Source organism: Taeniopygia guttata, chromosome 4A (assembly GCF_048771995.1).
Source record: "Taeniopygia guttata chromosome 4A, bTaeGut7.mat, whole genome shotgun sequence".
Taxonomy (NCBI): Eukaryota; Metazoa; Chordata; class Aves; order Passeriformes; family Estrildidae; genus Taeniopygia; species Taeniopygia guttata.
In genome coordinates, this window is record NC_133029.1 from 13479104 (window position 1) to 13498459 (window position 19356).

Below are 19356 nucleotides of genomic sequence, written 5' to 3' on the forward strand. Positions count from 1 at the left end.
GCATTCAGACTGGCATAGAAATTAAATGTCCTATCCTCAAACTGGATTATAATTCATTGGAAACAAGAATTGGGAATTCAGGTCTTGCCATCAGTCAGGCACGGGGCACTGCAGTGGCAGAGCAGCCCAGCAGTGACTCTGGGAGTGCTGCCTGCCACAGGCACTGCCATGGAGAAACTCCTGTGCTAAGCCTGAAAGGAGCTGTGAGGACACAGCACATTGCAGAGATGAAATAAATCCACACCTGCAATAATTTAGAGCGTGAAAATTAAGATAAAAATTGGAACTGGAATAATCTTCAGTGTATTATGATCTTGGGACTGTAACCTGAAGTCATGAAGAAGAATATAGAACTGACTTGGTTTTCTGCTAGGTATATCTTCTTTGCAAGGATGTATGGGGATAATATTTTTCTGATTGTTTGTGTTCATTTAATTGTTGTCCTTTTATTGTCTCCCCCCACTCTCCTTTCATATAATTACTGAGAATTTTATGTTATTTTATTTTATTTTTTTATTTTATTTTACTTTATTTTATATTTCTGAATCTGAGTCTAGCCTCTTTGTTGCAAAAGTAGAAAATGGATTCAGTAGTGCAGAACACAAGTATTGATGCCAGTGATGAATCATGTAATTAAAATTCCAAGTAGTATGAAACATGATTTCAACCTATTAACCTGGATTAGTGTGTGTGAGAGAATTTAAATCTCATTTACTTGAAAGGTTATAGGTAATAGAATTATTAGTGAAACTTTTGAAGGATTTTTCATGAGGTGAAAATGGTTCAGTATTTTCTTTGGAGAACTGAAGCACAAAGTATGCAGTATGAAAGGTGCAGTAAGCACAAAGTTGGAAATCATGTTTAGAGGAAGAATTATTGTTTTGTAAACTCCTGAACAACTTTGAAGGATTCAGTGATGAATGATATTAAAATTCAGTATTGTGTCAGAATCATATTAAATGGGAAAGTCATGGCTATTTCTTCTAGAGGTTATAAATGGTTCAGAAGATCAAAGAGCAAATTTTGATGACAGAATGGCCACAGTTGTCAGTATGGTTTAGTTATTGGAACACTACATATAATTTTGTCATAGGCTAAGGAAGGTGTTTCCAGGTGAAATGGGAAAATATCAATATTGGACCTTAAAGAACCTGCTAATGTTTTAATATTCAATCTTCAAGAAATAACTTGGGAATGGGTCCCAAGAAAAGAGGTGGAAGAGAAGAAGGGTAGAGACTAAAAGAGAAAACTTCTAGAGGGCTCATCTGTTCTGCATGGGATGGTTGAAGTGCAATAGAGGAGCAGCATGGTTTTGGAATTAGATAGATGTCCAGGAATTCCAGGGACACATGAGATCAACAAGTCTAGGTAAAATTTGTAACTCATTCAATAGAAGTCTGCTGTGTTTTGATCCATCTGTGTGAAATGAGGGGCTGCTGATTTGTACCATTCAGCATATTTCCTGAGTGAAATTCCAGACACAAATGCGATAATCTTGCTTTCCTCCAAAGCAACCTCAGCTGATCTTACCAGTGGAGTTGCTTCTGGCTTGGGGTTTTTTTCCCTCCCCCTTTTTATCAAAATGCCTAAAAACTGTGTGGAAAAAGAAATTATAGCTTGATATTACTACCTCCAAGAAGAAAAAAGTAAAAAAATAAACCTGATATGAATGAAAAAGGAACATTTCCAAGAGAACCTTAGAATTTCAGGGTTATCTTTCTGTATCATCAAATTGAAAAAAAAAAGTCTTTCTTGTTCTATTTGCTCTAACCAACTTATAGATCTGTTTGAAAAAATTATAATATCAGAGCATCTGATTTCAACAAGTTTGAAGACTTATACTTTTCTTTTTTCTGAAAGAGGTTAATGCCTTGTAGCATTTAAATAGTAAATATGTCCTTTTGTTAAAAATTACAGTCACTGTTTGGTCTGGTGACAATAATTATATTTTTTGAGATACTGTATGTTCACTGTATAACCCATACCTCCAGTAGCCTGTAGCTCAGAAATTGGTTTGTGCACAGATTTGTAGGTACTTATTCATGAGGATCATTGTTTTTTGAAGATACTCTTTACAGGAGCTCAGTTAAGAGGAAGGAATTCTGGTTTGTATTTTAATTAATATTGTGCAAAACACTTTATTGGAAACATCTTTATAACCTGCAGAAAACAAGACCTGTCTTAAGAATAACACTACTTAGATTTATGCTTCTACATAATCTGTTATTTATAAGCATTTAAAACAGTAATTTTAGTAAGCAAATATTACATTTAATAGTAAATCTGAAGCAGTTTGGATATGATATTAATCTCAGTTTAATGCAATTTCCATTGGTGATTCACTTGCTAAACTTAGAAATATTTCCATTAATATGATCTTGCATAATCTGGTAATTAATAGTAGATTTTCTATTTTAATATGTGAAAATTCTTTACAGTCTATGTTAGTGTCAAAATTTATAGAGGCTAAACTAAATGCTTATTACAACAGTGACTTGAGTTAATGCAATAAGCCCATAGAGGCAGTGCAGCATTAGGGCACAAGATGCTCCTGAGAAGGCTTTTCATGAAAAAAAAAAAAAAATTCTTATGACAGCATTTCATTACTAAGTTTCATGGATAGCTTTTACCTCAAACACATCTAAAATATTTGACTGTGTAATGAAGTCACACTTATAGGACATCTCTGTTGCATTCTTACTTCTAGGTAAAATTCACCACGACCTCAGGGTGCTGAAATTGATCTCCTCTTGTAAAGGATGAAACATTACATTTGGTACAAAAGCTGAAAGTTGATGAATTTATGTCCTATATGTAGTATGGTCTCAGGAAAACTTGGCCACTGAGAGTGTTTTTTAATTTTTCCTATTTAAGTATTTCTTCCCCATTGAAGGTGACTCTGGCAGATTTCTTTTGCGGGTGTTTTTTTACATCCAGCTGAGTATATTTCTGTGTTATGGTAGATCTCATTTAGGAATTAATCATGATATATGCTGTGATAACTCTTATCTTAATGCATTTGGTTTTGAGGGCTAAAAATAAAATTTTGCTTGTTTCATTTTCAGATGTAATGCCAAATTCAGCACCTTTATATGTCCTTCCACAATGTAATTCATGTGAATCTTGCTTGTTGAGAATTGTGTATTTTCATTTACTGAGTCATTTTTCTTGATGGTAACTGTTCTTTCTCACTGTAGCCATACTGAAGACTGTAATTTACGTGTTAAGTGCTGTTCCTACTGCTTCCTTCCCTCCCTAGTGAAACTGGGATAGCAACACTACCCTACAGAGTTGACACATGATTTCTTATTATGTCTCCTGTGACCTTTATTCTTCCTGCCTCTACCAGTGCACCTGCATCTCTCAGAGCAAAACAGAATCTTCTATTTTAAATGAAGCCTTGTTTTTTTTGGTTAAAGGAGTGAGAGATACTAGTGTTGAAAAACAAGATCATTAAGCAAGTAAAGCTAATGACAGAGAACATGAGGAAGTTATTTTTTAACAAGCTAATAGGTGAGTGTTTATTCTCAGTTCAGTTCCTATTTATGTCCCACTGTCCTTGACTTTGGGCATTTTGCCTAACCTGCCTTTGCTGCAGTTTCTGGTGTGTGACAAGGGCACCACACTGTACTGCCAGACCTGATGTTTCTGTCTGCTCTTCCTGGGCAGACACAAACCTTCTACCCAGTTAGGTCACAACTGGAGTTACAACAGTGGGAGAGCCACTGAATTCAGGCTATTCAAATATTTACAGAAACAGCTATATGCTCTCCCAGTGCCTCCAAACAGGTCAAACCCTGCTGGTTTTTGTTTGCAGCTGCCTTAAGAGCTTCTTCACCGCTAAGTTAGTGAGCCCTTATTTGATATACACCCACACGTGCTGAGGTCAGTGGTGTTTTTACACACACACACACACACAAACACACACACACACACAAACACAAACACACACACTTTCACACTTACTCGTGCTCCCCAGCCAAGGAAAGCACAGACTTTCTGTCTGAGCATTGACATGGAGTGAAAGCAGCCTTGTAGCTCACACATCTTACATCCTGAGTGGCAAGAACTGTAGATCCACAGCCTAGATGCTCTGGATCATTCCTCCATGGACCATTTAGGAATTCTGACTCCAAGGCACCAAAATGAATAGTCAGAATTCCCTCCCCATGTCTTAATTTGTAATTCTGCTGAGCTTAACAGAACTATTAAAAAAAAAAACCAAAAACATATCTGGAATGTCAGCAAAATGCCAGATACATGAATTAAGAGGAAATTGCCCATATTTAAATTAATTCATCAAGCAGAGACTAAATCATTCCAACTCTAGAGATCCCCAGGAAAAGATGCTTTAGGGTCAGGAATATACTGAGAATGAAATGTTTTTGATGAGCATTAGTCATTATATACCTGCTTCTGTTAATGCCTGGTGTCTCTTTGCTTTTTGCTGTACTCCTGCTGTCCTGCCTTGGGGATACTCTTTAACATAATCTGGCAGTTCCAGTTTTCTTGCTGTTCTGTGAGCAATTTCTTTTAAATCTTCATTTGTCTCAATAGACTCAGTATTTTTAGTTCAAGAGGATGAGCAATTTCCAGGGCATTAGTAAATGCCTCTTTCCCCCCCTCCCCCTTTTTTTTTATTAGTCATCTTCCAGATGCATTGAATAACTTTCAAAACAAGGCTTGTCTCCACTTAACAAAGTTAAATTCATTGAAGCACTTCCTGTTACTAGGAGAAATAGAATTACTGAAACTGAGCTAAATGCCTGACATCATTGTTTCCAGGGGTAAAATCCTTGTTGTAAATAGTTTTTACCCAGGATTTAACATTTTTTTGTCCTTCAAAAATTGCTGGTTTGCAATATCATCACCTCTGTTATTATTATTATTATTGATGATAACTACTAAAGTAGCAGTCCTGAAGTGCCTTTTTTTTTAGTAAAGGTAAAGGCAAAGTTCAAAGAAGGTGTTATTTCTTGCAAAAAAAAATTATTATAATAATTGAACAAAAATGTTGCTGACTGAATTTCCATTTATGGATTCTTTATCCCACAGACTTGGTAGTTTGTAAGGCTAATATTTCTATATTTAAAAAAAAAAGGTGTCTTCTGCCCATAACCCAGTAGTATTTTTTTCTCTCCATTAGTGATCTTTTGAAAGTTTCAACAGCTTGATGATGCTTTTCCTGGACTATTTAACTACTGTAAAAAAATTTTAGCTTTTACTTGGAACCATTTTTGGTGAGAATAATTTAAATAGCAATGTAGAAATATTCTTTATTAAAAAAATTAAAAAAACAAACCAAACTGTATCTCAAAGGGAGAAAAATGCAATTAGACTGGTTTTGGCTCAGGGGTTAGTTGGAAGTCTCTATATACCCCAGGAACTGAGGAGCTCTGCCCTTTTAAGTCGGGCTGTGTTTGGGTTTACATCTATACTGTCTTTTCCAGCCTGTGCCATTTTCCAATTGGACTCAATGATCTCAAGTTTTTTTCCAACCTAAATAAATCTCTCTCTAATTTAATGACCCAGTGAAGCTAATTAAAATTGTTGGGTTTAGTTTTAATAAGCATGATGTATCTATGGCAAAAAGAAATATGTGTGTTTTCCCAAGGAAAAGGAGGGAGACAGACTGAACTGCCCTTCTCTGTGTGCAGTTTCAGGAGCAGAGGGTTGTTGAGGAATTGATCTGTAAGTCCTTGGTTCTACTCTGTCAATCCAGTGCATAAGCCACAACCACCAAAAAAGAGAGGCACATGTGGAGATCAGACCATGGAGGTGTTGTCATTGAATGAAAATTCATCAGAGAGCTTTAGTTATATATCTCAGCCCATCAAAATGTGAATTCTTCCACTCCTGGATAGTATTGCCATAGGGAAATTATGTGGATAATGCCAAAATGCTGAGCAAGTTTTTGTGGTTTAGTCCCTTTTTAAAAATCACAATTACTTCCAAATGGAACATGTCAGTTGGACATCTGAATAGGTGTAGTCAGAAATCCAAAGTTTTTACAGTTAAAGGACATAAAACTGCACTTGTCATCACTTTTGACCTGCATATTACCTCTATTAGGAGAGCAACACTTCTGAGTGAGAGCTAAAGATCAAATCCAATCTGATCATTGGAACAGTCATTTCTGCTTGTTGGGTTAAGACGGTGGGAATTATCCTAAATCTGTCTTCATAAGGGAATTGTCCACAACCCTTGTTGTATAAAACCTGAGGATCTACTTAGAGAAAGGAGTAATGGATGGCTATCTCATCTTCTGTGTGTGCTCCACAGTGATACAAGACTGACTGTGTCTCTGAGATGGCAGCAGAGTTACTGAAGCTATTGTACAGTATCTTCACTCCAGTAAAGTTCCAAATATGTGTTGGCATATGTGTTACACTGTGCTCCTTCTGTAAAGTGCTGCATTTACATGAGTTATGATACAGATTCATATACAAATTTCAAATACTCTGGACTGAATGACTGATGGTTTTGTATGACCCCTGGTTGCCCTCATTTGGCTTTCAGCCACTCAGGTTGTGTTTCAAGGCTGCTTTGTCAGTGAACATTTATGCCAGACATTGTTTCAAGAAGAGGAAGGTGAAAGATAAGAGTGTTTCATGGGCCCTATGTTGCCAGTGATCAAGCTTTTTGTGAAAAATAAACAGCACAATGTCTATTAAGTTCTACGTAGCCCATGCTTGGATAGCAGAGTTTGGTGCCGGGTGAAGAGTCAAACCTTACAGCAGGTGCTGCTGCCTGGCACAGAGAGGTGTCCAACAGCTGCAAGCAGTTTGTGTGTGCTGGCTCTGCTAATTAGCACCTCACTCCTGCATTTATCCTGCAGCAAACAGGGCTTGTCTCTTTGTAGCTTGCTCTGACCTCTCTGTGCCAGCCTGCACTGTGGCTGTATGAGGACACTGCAGGTCCTAGGTTACAATTAGAGACGAAGCACACATCTTCTCTGAGAGTGGAACATGTGCCTTCAGGATCTGGTTGTGAAGGTCAGTTTCATACAAATTTTTTCTTCCCACTTCATCCTACTTTTCAGCCCCTCCATGTTCATGAGGTAATTTTTTGCTCTCTCTGGACTTACACTTTGAAAACTGTAACTGCTCTATGATACCACTAAGCCATGCAGTTTTCCTTGGTGCATTTTATTAAAGATTGGTAATAATATTCCAGGCTTTGTGCATCTGAGTCACTAGAAATGCCTAGAAGGAGTAGGTGTATTCTGCTATTGTCGACTGCACGTGGCTCGACTCAGTTAGTCTGGAGTTAAAATTTTGTTAATGGAATAGGCTTGCACAAACAGAAAAGTTTGTGGATGAAGACCAGGGTTTTGAATAGGCTAGAGTCTTCATTTGGTTTTTGTTCTCTGAAAAATTATTTGAGATTCGTCCACATATTCTGTAACAATATGGTAATGTTTTGAAGGTATAGAGGAACTATTGAAATGTAAGTCTCTAGCTTATAGATTAAAAATTGTATAGAGAGTGTAAATAATTTCTATAAAAACCTAATGAACTTTGTTCTCTATTTAAAAGTGTGCTGTGGTTCCATGTTCTGTCCCCTTCACCTTGCTGTAAAGACAGTCTTTCAGCAATATAGCTACTATTTTTCCCTCTTCAGATCTGTCGCTAAAGGGATGAAAATTCATTTTATGCCAGAGACTCACTTAATATTCACTTTCTTTGTTATCTTTAACTCTTTTCTCCTACTCTCTGCCAATCCTTGATTTCATTTCTTTATTTATTTATTGGGGTGGTGGAAGGGGGGAGGTGGATTTGCCCTGCTTTACACAGCTGTGGTTGTCACACCATGTTTCCTTTCACCTGTAAATTTCAAGGTATTCTGCTCCTTTTTGAGGTCTGGTGAAAGCTTTACAATGTGGCCAAATATTACTTGTCCATGTAAATGCTGACTCTGCCAAACAGGGGATAAACCCACACAGATTTCATAACTCAGCAGTCATTTCCCTTTTGAGTGTGGCATCCTTGTTGAGAAGGTGAATCTGTACAAGCAGCCAAGGCAGTCTGTGGGAACCAGCACTGGGGAAAAAGAAGATATCAGTGTGACACTTCTGCAGAAATTAAATTCAGCTGCTGTAAGAATAATAATGAGAAAGAATAAACAGAAAAGTCGCCACCTCAGTCCTGCTGAATTGCCTCTTGTGAAGTGTGCTTTTTGCTCCCCCCTGCTCAAGTGCCATGTGCTCCAGAGTGGGACATGAGGATGGGGACAAAAAGGTGAAGAGCTGAACACAGAGAACTATCTGCATTTTACTTAAACTCCCTGCCTTGATCTCCCTAGAAACACAACAGTGCTTACCTCCACAGATGAAAAGCAGAAAACTTCTTGAAAAGGTTAACATTTGTTTTGTAACTAGTCTAGGCAGTATCAGATGTGATGGTTAAAAAGGCATGAAATGGCCTTTACTATGGTAAAGTTTTGTGTTATCTCTTACTCTTGTCACTCCTGACATGGGAGGAAAAATTATTTTGTAAAATTCCCTTTGATATGAGAGGGGAATTAACAGTTACTGGAAATAAGATTGGGTAAAATGTAATTTTTTCTATGTTGTATCTTTCTTGCATTACTAATAGTTGCCAAGGAAACCAGCAGAACTCTAAAGTCTTCTGCTAGAAAGGCAGCTATGGTTATAAACAAGGTCATTTCAAACTGTGTCTGGAGATTATAAAAGTGCTAGTGGTGACCTGCCATGGGTTCTGTTCTGCATACTGGTGCCTGTTACATATTAAATTTCAATTAGATAAAAAATGTTTATCCTGTATTATGTTTAGAATTGCAAGTGGGTTTTGTTGGGGGGTTTTTTTGCTTGTTTGTTTGGTTATAAGGTGTGGTGTTTTTTGGTGGTTGGTTTGTTTGGTTGGGTTTTTTTCTTGTTTGCTTGTGGGGTTTTTTGGGTTTTTTTCTTTGTCTTTTTTTTTACAATAAGCAAAATCTCCAAATTATTCTGATTTACCTCAAGAGAAATTATTCTACACTGAGTATGAAGGTTGCCTGCCTGGATGGTCACACTGATGTAGAGGCTTTTGTTAGAATCCAGGATCTGTCAATCTGCTGTGCTTTCTTTTCCTGGAGAAAGTGGATACCATCCAGTAGTTTTACCAACCTTTTAATATGGTAACAAAGTAAATTGTAGATGTCTTTGTACATGAGCTGTAATTATTTTCCAAGAGGTTAAGCTTGGCTCTTTGCCTTTCATCTAAAAGGGCACTGTTTCTTATGTTTTACATTGTCCACTCCTGTCAGACACAGCTGCAAGCCTTGGCACATCCATCATCAGGCTTTCAGGGAAAAAACATTTGTAATAAATCTTTTTAAGGAACAAATGCTTATGAACTTTCTCTCCTGTTGAATTTACAGATCTGACGTTTATTACCTCACTGATTTCAGCTAAAGCCTAAGGAGAAAATTGATTTAGGATGAAAACAGGTAATAATAGCTTGATTAGAATCATTTTCAGCTTCAAAGGACTCTCATGTTCTTCTGCATAAAATAATAATCATTAGATCAATTTGTGTATCTCTGATCATTTTTTTGCCTTTTCTGAAGGTGATGTTCTTTGCAAAGGACACATTAGTCACGGTGTTTTACTGCTTTGAATAGCACTTCCATTTCTGATTTGCTTAAATGTTTTAGTTTCCAAGCTCTAATACATTCAGGTTGTTAAGACAATCAGAAGTGATTGACAACTATAAATACTTCTTCCAGAAAGTGCCACAGACAATACACTAATTTTTGGTCTTTAACAAGCTGTTTCTGGCTGTCACCAATCCCACACACTTTACAATTTACTCCTGGGTTTAATTTTTGTCTTTTTTTTTGTGATGGAGAGGACAAATCTGACGCTTAGAGGAGTAGGAGTTCCGAGCGATCTGTGACTGCTCATGTTGTTCAGCGTGACCAAAGTGTGTGCAGATGTTTTGCTACCTCACTGTTGGTTCTCCAGGTATTGTTGACAGCATCTCCTGGCATTTAGGGAGCTCTGTTGCCCACACTGAACTCCAAGTCCTTCAGCCTTTGAGGCAGAGTGCTTAAAAAGCTCTCTGTCTAGAAAAAAAGGTGATATTGACACAGTCTATGTGTCACATTTGTAATTTTCAGCATAGAGAAATTAAAAGAACTTCATTCAGGCAGCCATAGGTTTTATATTGTCAATTTATTGATTGGATTTGAAGTTAATATATTTATTAGTACAATAAAAATAATTTTGAGCTGTATTTCTGTTGATGTCACTCATCAGTGTCATATCTTAACATTTTCCACTTGGGAAATACCTTCAAAAGGCAGGTAAGTGTTGTTACATGTTACAGGATGCTGAAAAGTAGTTACAGAAGATTCTGGTGTGACCAAAAACTTTGGTGAAATGGTTGAAGGGACAAGCTACAGTTCTCTGGTTCCCCAGTGTGAATATTTGACCTTCTCTACCAGTGGAGCATTAGAAATTATTTCAGAGGAGAATAGTTGCTGGCAGAGGAAAAACTTTTCACGCATCTGAAAGCAAACCACTCTGTCACAAAAAGTTCAAATGTTCAAAAGTTCAGTTCTTGTGGAACATAATATGGCTTTGTCTGGACTTTCGATACTTTAATTTTTTTTCTATTTAATATTTAAATAAATGAGCCCTGAGGCTTTTGCCATTGTGTTCTGATTCTCAGGTGCATGTTCCTGTGAATGAACTAGCGCAATTTTGACTTTTTCATATGCATTTGGCAGTGTAGGCAGATAACAGACTAAAGGATACTGATTGTTATTAGGTGATTTTAAGTCTCAATATTGTTCTTATCAATCAGTTTTCTTTTCAGTATCAGATATTCACATATGTAGTCATTTTCTTTGGCATTGTTATTCTTTGATTACAAATGCCCCACAAGTAAGACATTATATCAGGGAAGGACAGTTTATTTTGGGGACTGACTTTTTTTTTTCCCTCTACTTTGATTTTTTTTAATGTCTCAGTTTTCTTTACCAATAGTTAGAGAACTTCTATAATAGCCCAATAGTTAAGTCCTATGTTAATTTGCATGATAATTTATCATTAAAGTTTATAGATCATAGACCCTCATGGGAAACATAGTAACTATTAATTAAACAAACAATATATTCCTAGTTTTGGACCTCACTGTCTCAACAGAACTATACAAATAACAGATATTTTTCTACCAAGCATGTCTAAATGTCATGTAATTTGATGAGGAACCAAGACCAAAGGGTTTCACCTAAAATATAATTTTCCTTGCTATTTGAAAAGCAAAACCATAAGGGGACAACTTAACTGAAAAGGAAGGCTATTTTTAAAATGAGAAGACATTTTGACATTTTGGATTAAGAAATCAATATATTTCATTCTAGTAGAATCTCAATCTTTTTTCTGAGTCCAGAAAACAGTCACAAAACACAGAGTGGTTCTTGCACTCTTTCCCAGCACCAAAAAGTGGTTTGTGATAGATCTTGATAGATCCGAAAGATCTTTAAATATATATATATATACATATGTATGTATATATTGGTTTTTTGGTCAAAATTACCATGTGTTCCACCTTGTCTATGATATAAAATTTTGCGAGGAGGAAGAGCTGGTCTCTTAGGCTGCCACTATATCAGAACACAGGTGATTTCTGCCATCTGCCCTCTTGAGTAGCAAATATCTATATAATTGACAGGTTTTTTTCTTTTTTTTGTCTCTGTTGCAAATTTGTGTAATTGTAATTCAAAATGCTTTTCCCAGTTGTCAAGGCTGCCAGATTTTAAAGGGCTGACACACCCTATTTATACCCAGCTTGACATGCTGCATTCCACTGGCCACTACAAAACAAACGAAAATAGTAAATAGAAAAGAAATAGTAAAACATAAATGAAAGTCCTCAAAATGAAAAATAATCATGAGACCCTTTGAAGACAAAACTTTGATCTCAACCTTTTTGTAGGTTTTGCTGATACAAGTTCTAGCACTTTTGCCATCAAAAAGGGTTTGTGTCGAGCCATTCCCCCTGAGGACATGGTGACAACCACTACATGGGGTCACCTGAGGAGCAAAGCTGCTCCCCATCAGGGGTCTGTAAAATCCAGATTTCTGGGGTGTCCTCACTACAGGTGCCATATTAGTGCAGGATGTCACCACCACAATGTGACAGATCACATCATTTACCTGCAGGTTGTGTTTTAGTTAGGTCTGTATTTATGAAGCATGAGGAAAGAGGCAGGAAGTGGAGAGCTTGGGGGATGCTTCACACCTGGTGTACCCTTAGGAAAGGCATAATCCTATGCACAATAACTTTTTTTTTTTCAGCTCCATACGCAGTCAGCTGCTCAGATACAGTGATCATGCCTTCACATAAAGATATTGTCCCTGCCATGCCCTTTTGTCAACTCTCACAGCTGCTTGGCCCTTTGGCCTGACACTGCACAGCAGCTCTTACTATAACACCAAGATTACTTTAATCTCATGTATAATTCAACTTCATGTCTGATTTAATTGTGTTGTTTGTCCTGTGACCTTTGGTGACTATCACATGTGCCAGGCTTGTTTTCTTTTCAAGGATCCAGTTCCATGTCTTTTTGCATGTATGGAAGGATCCTCAGCTGCCTAAATCTTTCTCAGTGTGCACTGTCAGAGGAGGCTGTCAGGAATTGATCAGGGAATATTTATTGAGACTGTTTAGTCTGGACCTTGATTCTTTCCAGCACAGATAAGTTTCAAGATTTCGTGTGTATTTAGTGTTATTTTTATAACTGCTGAGAACTTAAGATGAGCAGGATTAAATTCTCCACATTCTAGAGAGAGTCTAATATTATGCCTTTTTTTTTTTTTTTTTGTTCTTTCTTGAAGAAAACTGGGAGAATTTAAGTACTTTTGGTACCAGGATCATTCTAGCTGGAAAATTCCTTATAATTTTATTTGTTCCACTATTTAAAAAGCAACCATTGACTGATTTTGGAGGTTAAAAATTATGATGCTGTATTTGTGGCATAATGACAGAAATGTTTTCCTTTTCTCATTAAGATCTGTCTTAACACCAATTGTATTCTTTCTTAAAAACTAGAAAGTCAGACTCTCTAAGGAGAACACTATGCTTTTATCATGATGTCAATTCTGTCACTAACAGCTCTCAAAATGAAGAGTACTCGTATATGTCAAAAAGCATCATGATTACACAGTCCTTATTTTATCTCCTTGCAAGTATACACCAACATTTTTCCGAATTTAATGTCCAGAAATGTAAGAAAATTTGTCCTTTGCATAAGCAGATAAATCTGTACCTTCTTTATTCACAGCCTGGCAGTATTTGCATTTCTACTTTTTTTTGTCTATAATAATTAGTCTTCATAATGGTCAGATTTTATCATTAAAAGTATACCCTTGATCAGTCCCTAGGCACATAGTTTTACCCAAATATTTGATCCTTGGAAATCTGCCAGTACTTTCAGACTAAAATATTACTTGAAGTTTCTTTTACATAATGCATGCCAAATTGTTCTTCTCTTGGAATACTTACAGAACTATTTCTGCTATTCCCAGAGCACCACTGAGTAATTCCTTACTGAATTTCTTACTGTACTGAATATTCATGAAAACTTATGAAATATGATGATGTTTCTTCTAGTGGTGTTTTTTACAGTGTCTTGCCCATAGAATTTTACTTTCTTATGGCTGGTTTATTCCAACCATTACTTTTTCTTTCTTATGGTTGGATGATTCTTCCAAAGGATAAAATAAAGCTGAAGAGCCATGATCATTGTAAAGTCTAGTCCCTTCCTAGCACACATGACAATATCTAATCCTTTTCCTAGTTTAGCAGACCTTAGCTTAAGCTCTTTAGATGCCTTTATTTTATATTCCTATTAGAATATTGTCTCTGGACAGCATTATTATTACATAAGAATTTTCAAACTAATTTTGCCAATGTCCAGTTCACACCTGGTTCTCTTGGTACACTAGTGCAAAAAATTGAATGCCAGAGTATCATCAAATAGTTACCACTTCCATTTCAGTATCCTGAAATGTTTGGAAATTAGTTTGGAGCTAATTTGGAAGCGTCTAAACCAAGGATTTTTTTATTTTCAATGATTTATCTTATATTTTTTAATCACAGTTTTATAATTTCAGTATCTGAATCAGTCTCATGAATCAGTCTTGTGACCCAGGCTCCTCCAAGCACCCCCCTGGTGAGGTGGGAACGAGCAATCAAATGCTGTTCAATAGTCAGACATAGTTATATTATTGCTCAGTACTTATTGCTATTTTTACCAATAGTGTTTAATTAGAAAATTTCAAGTAAGTGTGGAACACATACCTCAAACATGCATTTTGATGCTAATGCATGCGAGAGATTCCTGCAGATGAAGCCAGAATCAGAGGACAATGTTTGCTCTTTGATTTATATCTGTTTCATTTTCTCCAAGCTTCAGAACAGCTCAGTATCAATCTGCTTCTCTTATCTCTGACTAGCTTGAGTTAGATCAAAGTACTCTTTATTTTCAGAGAATCTATATAATAGTTATAAATACACTGAGAAATTCCTATCTTGGTGATAGCTTCTGCCTTCCTGCAAAAATACTAAAATGCTATTGAAAATGAGCAATATTGAAAATAAGGAGAAGAAATAATTATAAAGGGTAGCAAGTGGCAAAAACACCATCCTCTCACAGAGACCTGTCCAGGTGTCTTGTCCTCCACACAACCAGAACCAAACTTCTGACCAAGAGTCTAAACTACTGCAGGAGTAGCAGAGTTAAAGCGTTTATCTGTTGAACACCCTATAAAAGGTACTCATTTTGTGAACTGCTTGGAATAGTTTTTGAGATTCTGTCCTCTTCAAAGCTCAAGCCAGAACTCAGGCTGCTTATGGGTTTATGAAGAAAGTAGGATATGTGCATGTCCAAAAATGACAGGACTAGATTTTGGTTTGATTCTGCAGGCATCTGACAGAGCAATGCTGTTTTGTGCTCAAAATTGCTCGATCCCTTGCTTTTCTCAACCAGTAGCATTTTCCAGTTCCTGTGTGTTTCCTGTAAGTAATCAGACTCTGGTGTGCCATGAAAATTAGCTCAGTGCAGAGATGTTCTGGCCAGGTGAGGTCCAATCCTATAAAATCACATAAAGCAGTGCTGAAGGGCTGACCAGGACCGGGTAAAATCAAGCCAAATAAACTTGGTACCTAGCCTAAATTAAGAAGCTTTGATTCTTGTCAAATGATTATTACCTTTGGGACCATTCCAAACCTTTGTGACTAGATTCTCTCTGCATCTAAGATCAGATGCATGTAGCCAGAATTTCGATCATAACTTGTCCCTTTCCAATTTCAGGGCTAACATGGGGAAAATTAGGTGCTTCAACATCTGTCAGTATGTTGTGAAATTCATGATTAGCATATGAAGAGAGGAATGGGATGTACCAAAATTATGAATATGTATTTGTATTTTGGGTATTCAATACTTGTAAGGATAAAAGGGCTCTGTAATCACCTGGAAGCTGCGGTGTGGATTTGGGAGCGATCCCGCACGCTGCCTGGCATAGAATAAACACACACTTTGTAAATTTGAACTGTTAGAGAGTTTTTGTCTGTCACAGTTAGACATTGATACTAGATCAATATCCATATTTTTTAAATAAATCACCTAAGGGGCCTAAGGAGGCTTCTGAGCTCTCTGGGCAGCTTGAGGCATTTGGGGGCTGGTGCCAGCCCCTCCCTTTATGGCTGGCTGGGTAAAATTATATCTATCTCCAAGTTCAAAAGCAAAGATAGTTCATTTTCCTGACTGGGTTTGGAAAAGACAAAAGTCCTAAAAGAGAGCTTTTCTGGTCAAAATGGAGACATCAGGAGCTTCTGTTTGATTAAAAACTTTTCCTGAGGTGTTTGCATAAAACTCCAGTGAAATGTGTTTCTGTCCACTCTTTACCTTTCATTGAGTCCCTTTTTAAGAATGATAATGGCAGATGGTGGAAAAAGAAGAAAATAAGCAGTATATCCAAAGAAAACTGAGTTAAAGCTCAGGAAAAAGCAGCTCATTCAAATTACTGTGCTGTGTTATTATTTTCAAAATTTTGGAAATATTTGCAAGTGTACAACTGCATTTGATCAATTTATGAAAAAATTAATTATTAAGGAACTGAATAAAAAAGAATATTATTTTTAATTAATAGTTCTGTACTGATGCATCTCTTTATCGGCTCCCTATGCCAACTCGTCACTTCCCTAATTGGTTTTTAATACATTTTCTTCTCTAGAAAGAAATTGAACCAACTTTGCATCTACATCATGCTTTTTTATGCATCTTTAATTAATCAAATCACATTTATTAAGGTCTGCAATTCTCTATGTCAGAAATGTTGACTAGATGTAAATAAAAGCCCTTGTTTGAATGTTGCTCTTAATTATGTGCTTTTGATTTTCATGACTTGCATTTTTGAAAACTGTAAAAAAATGTAATTGCTAATGAATGTCTGTGTTAGAGTTTGATTATAGTTCAGTGTCTCTTATACAAGCATTTGAATCTGAATATAAATATTTTCCTGTTGCTCTTGCTTGAGCACTGGTACTAAAATTCCTAAGTAATACCAATGCAGAGTTTAAGTTTGTGTCTGAAGTACATTGGCACTGAAATGAATTATGCACAGAGAAAGATTTGACATAGTGCTATAAAGGTTGAAAGGAAGAGCTGCTGGTTTGGAGGTGATTTTAGTTATCTTTTCAAGCCTATCAAATCTGATCAATTCTTACTGACATTGAACGTTTGGCATGGTGTCTTTATTCTTGTCCTGTGCCTTCACTTCTGCAGAGAACACGTAGAGCCAAAATGTACGTGAGGAAGGTGCAGAACAAACGCCGAAAGGCGCATTTTCAGTTTCCATTGCCTGGGCCACGGCCACACACACATCACTGTGCAGAAACCAGAGTGAGTTACACTGCTGTCTAGCTGTCCACAGAGAGCTGAAGTCAAAGAAATTCTCCAGTACATCATTAGCCAGAAGAGGCAGACTCCATATTAATCCTGCTTGCACTTTAATTTCGGGAAGTCAGTTCCGAGCCTTATGGATATGTTCAGGCAGGGGCTCTGTGTGATCTCAGAGTAGCTGAAGGGCATCAGATGCCCTATTTCTGCCACTGAGATGTGCCTCAGCATCCAAGTAATAGATTATAAATCTCTGAAAGCATTTTTCAGTCATGCATTTTTACCATATCCCTTAACCAACCACAAGATTTCAAAGAGCATAAAAATCACTTGTACCAGAGGATTTTGCAGCATAGGTAATACTGTAGAAACTCACTGTACTGTCATTTTCACACAAATAATTGGCCATGGAGCTGCACATGCACAGAAAAAAAGGAAAAAATAACCTTTATCTCATGCAACCACACAGGATGTGTACTATAGACTTACAATTGTAATAATCCATCACTGTCTGTCTGTATTGAATTGGAAAACAAAAAATATGGTGTTTGGACTGAAAAAAAATAAGACTGAATACCTGTGGTACAGTTATATTATTTGGTCATATTGTAGCTGCTATGTCTACAAAATTGAGCTCTTCTATTGCACTTCAAATTTATGGCTGAATAAATCAAAAGTCACTTTATGAAGATGAGGACCTACCATTTTGTAGGTAAAATTTTGCTTTATCTGGAACAAATTGGGTGCATATTTATCATTCCCTGCAATGTTACTTCTTACAAAATATAGGCATTTCGTTTGCCTTTTTTAGTTTGCTTTTCACAAAGGGATAGCTGCATTGCTGATAGCTTGCAAAGAAATTGTCTTCTGTATTTGGACACTGGAATCTGCCCATTTGTGCAATGGAGGCTCCGTTTTGGAGGCCAATGTGCAGATTAGGGATTTGTGTGTGTTCCCTGAGGGGATTGAGTCATAAAGACAAGTTGTTCCAAGATAATATTAAAATATTGCCACTTTGTCTATATTGGCCCTTTTTGCTTCAGCAACAGAAAGCTGGAAAACTTGACTTGCTTTCTGATGAAGTGCAGTGATCATATACTTTGCATAGGTTTGTTAGAAAATATGCAAAAAAGAAGTGACTGATGATTACTGCAATATTTCCCAAGAAAATAGGGTTATCTAAACCAGTAACCACACATTAATCAGATATGTTGCAGTTCTCATTTTTCTCCTCTACAACTTTGCTTAGCTTTTTGGTGCTTCCTAGAAAATTTGCTGCAGTGTTGACAGTCTTTTGCTGTTGAAAGAGTACTGCAGTATTATTTTAATAGATTACTAAATATTTTTAATGTATTTCTTCTGCTGTTTCATCCTGAGTCCCTGACATTGCTAAGAGTATAACATTAGTGAAATCTTTGCATTAGTGATGCATCTTTTCCTTTTTCCTGCCTGATGTGGCAGCAAAATGATGAGCTGAAGAAAAAACACACTTTAGTGCTTTTGGGAAGTCCTTTAAGTCTTGCACAAATACCACTTATTTTTGTCAGCAGTTAATATGTTGAACATAGTTAGTCCATTGAGCCACTTGACAGATTCTACTCCATCTACTTTTGAGTGTGTTTATCTTGATGGATACCTGTTTGCAAGATTCCTGTTATAACAGCATATTTTACTAATATGATGGCACAGACTACTTTAGAATATTTCAGATACCCTTGGGCACTTATTTTAGCTAGGCAAGGAATTTAATTTAGTTTTATATATCAAGAGTTCAGAGATGTGTGCCTTGAAAACAAAACAGTGATCATTTTTGGTGAGACTGGATGTTTGTGGTATGGGATGATATGGAGCTAAGTTTTTGGTGTGACTTTTTTTATTTCTTTGCATGGTTGGTTGGGGGGTGTACCCCTTTTTTCACTTGCTTATTTTGTCATTGCAATATACTTTTTCTTATAGATGTATTTTTTTCCTCATGTCCCATTTTAGTAGTTGCTTTATGGTGGCATTTTTGTTGGAAGGAATACAACCACAGAACCTGTTTTATCTGTTATTGTACTTTTACTTCCCAAATCCCAGCCCCAACAAAACACACAGTGTGGGCCCTGCCCAAAATGCTGTCTTGTTTCATCTGGAGGTAGCTGCAATCTGCAGTGTTGGTGCCAGATGAGCAGGAATGTGGCAGATGTGGAAGGAAAGGCAGGAATGTTCTGTCTGTACTGAACATATTGCTGCATGCTGCAGCATTGATCTGCTGTCACCTCAGACCTTCCTTGGCCCAGAGGAGCCAAAATATAAAGGTTTTTGAGCTATGTGAAGTTGGAAACAGAAGAGACACAAGTCAATAAGCAAACCAGACACATTTGAAGAAAAATGCCAATTTCATAAGATTTTACTTAAAGTAGAAATTGGGAAGTAAATCCTTATACATACCCCATTTTTCCCAAA